General features: G+C 43.6%; 1 long non-coding RNA gene across 1 annotated transcript in view; it reads left to right on the top strand.

The window, feature by feature from the left end:
• Window positions 1–2,500, top strand: part of LOC135111850 (uncharacterized) — a 98,939-nt gene that overhangs the window by 45,677 nt on the left and 50,762 nt on the right. The window lies entirely within an intron of this gene.

Here is a 2,500-nt window from a genome sequence, read left to right as displayed (position 1 = left end):
AAACAGAGAAAATGGTAAATGGGAAAATAATATATGGGCGTCACTCTGGGCCGGGCATGTGCCGCCCACACCCACACGCCCATAAATACCCGGTGGGCGGGGAGGGGTGACAGGCGCCCCTACCCTGGGTCCACTGTTGAGAGAGAGAGAGAGAGAGAGAGAGAGAGAGAGAGAGAGAGAGAGAGAGAGAGAGAGAGAGAGAGAGAGAGAGAGAGAGAGAGAGAGAGACCAAATTAAGTTCGCCACCACCAATAACACCCCGATGTTACCACAACAGTATCGAACACACACACACACACACACACACACACACACACACACACACACACACACACACACACACACACACACACACACACACACACACACACACACACTTCTCTCTCTCTCTCTCTCTCTCTCTCTCTCTCTCTCTCTCTCTCTCTCTCTCTCTCTCTCTCTCTCTCTCTCTCTCTCTCTCTCTCTCTCTCTCTTTCTGCTATCTGACTGTCCTCTTTTTCTTGTGTGAAAGAGGCTGAGACAATGGCACAAGCAAAACCAAGTAAACAGTTGTCCTCTTGGTGTTCTCTGAAAGTTAACTAGATAAAAATTTGGAAAGATTTGCCTGTTTCGTTCCAGACATATTTTGATACATCGTAAAAGTTCATGGCGTGCTAAGGGAGGAAACCAGAAACAGACAGTGCTTGATGGTTTGTCAGTGAAAAAGACGAATGAGTGGCAGTATTATTTTTGTAAACCAATTTCTCCCATCACTTTTTTCCAAATACTGACAACGACACCGACAACAACAACAACAACAACAACAACAACAACAACAACAACAACAGTCACACCGTACTCGTTAATTCGCCCTCCCCTTCACCACACCAACCACACACCATCCACAACACCCACACACCACCCACACACCAACCACAGCACCCACTCACCAGCCACAGCACCGGCCACTCACCATCCACACGCCAGCCACACACCAGCCACAACACCCACATCACAGCCCCACACTGGCGCCTCACACCATTATGTAGCAGAGATAACAGCGACACGCGATCCACCAGTGACACGCCGCTCCCCAACACTTGGTCAATCGCAAAAAAAGGTGCGTTTAACCCTCACCTGGATCGCTTCCCGTCACCACTTAGCGCTTAATGACCCAGAACCTCAACCTGATGCCGGTCCTGGAAAAGGGGAGGTGAAATGCGTAAAACATGAGGAAAAGAGGATAGATTTTAACATTGGTGTAATGAAAGAAAATGTTAAAAGCTGAGGAGTAACAGAGGCTGTCCAAGGTCATAAGTAGCATTAAGAAAGTACACAACTCAGCGTCAAAAATATAAGTAAAGAACTGAAGGTAACGTGGAAGATGTAAACGGGGAAATTACTAACATGAATTTGAAATACTAAGGAAATAGAAGGAATGGCAATAGAATATAAAAAGAGGAAGATGCAAAAATGTGACGCTAAGAAATGTAAAGGAATAACCGCAAGAATAACAAAGAAAGTTCGATAATAACTAAAACACATGTCAAAAAAACGAGGAAAGAAAAGGAAGCATGTAAAGAAAAGATAAAAAGTACAAAAACTAATGTGAAAAAAATATGTACTACTTAAAAAAAATAAATGAAATAAATACGAGTAAATAAACTAGAATTAAAGGCATGTGAAAATAGAGTGGGAAAACACAAGGAGAATGTCAATAAAGCTCTTTGATTCCATTAGGAGACTCCCAGCGATTTAATTAAGGAGTGATTACTGTGTCTGGGACTGTGTGACCGATAGCAATGTAACGCCAACCCTGCAGGAGCCGTCACCATCACTGAACGTTGCATCACCACTCACACACCACACCACACACCTGCCACACACCTGCCACGCACCTCCACGCACACTTACACTTCCTATAGTAAATTGTGTGCGATGGGAAGAAAGAGGTTGATAAGGTTTTGGTTGCGTTGTGGAGTGTAAGGAAAATTTGTGAGAATCTTTCTAATAAATCTGGCTGTATGTCTGTCTGTCTGCCTGTCTCGGCTCACTAATGTTGCTGAGTTGCGCTTGAGTGTATACGTGTGTGTGTGTGTGTGTGTGTGTGTATGTGTGCGTGTGTGTCTATAGCCATAACTCAGGTAGGTTACATAAGATCTGTATTAAACCTGGCAAGTAAGATCACAGTAATAACAGATAATGGTAAATAATGGCTGACTGATTGGAGGTGGGGCTTGTAAGTTACAGGTGAGGCATTGCAGGGCGGGGAGAACGACGAGTGCATTGTCAGACCGCCAGGGGAAAAGAACCGTCTCTTTTCCTCCGTATCGTCATAATTACAGTGTAGATTTTCGTTATTATGCCTTATTTGTCGTGAAAATTGTTATGCTTACTAGTACAGTTGTTTATTTATTTATTTTTTTTAAGGTAACTTCATAAAACATCTTAATATTGTGTGATTTATCTTGCCTTTCTCTCTCTCTCTCTCTCTCTCTCTCTCTCTCTCTCTCTCTCTCTC

Source organism: Scylla paramamosain, chromosome 22, assembly GCF_035594125.1.
Source record: "Scylla paramamosain isolate STU-SP2022 chromosome 22, ASM3559412v1, whole genome shotgun sequence".
NCBI classification, from domain to species: Eukaryota; Metazoa; Arthropoda; class Malacostraca; order Decapoda; family Portunidae; genus Scylla; species Scylla paramamosain.
Note: the sequence above shows the minus strand (reverse complement) of the source record. Positions and strands in the feature narration are given on the sequence as shown.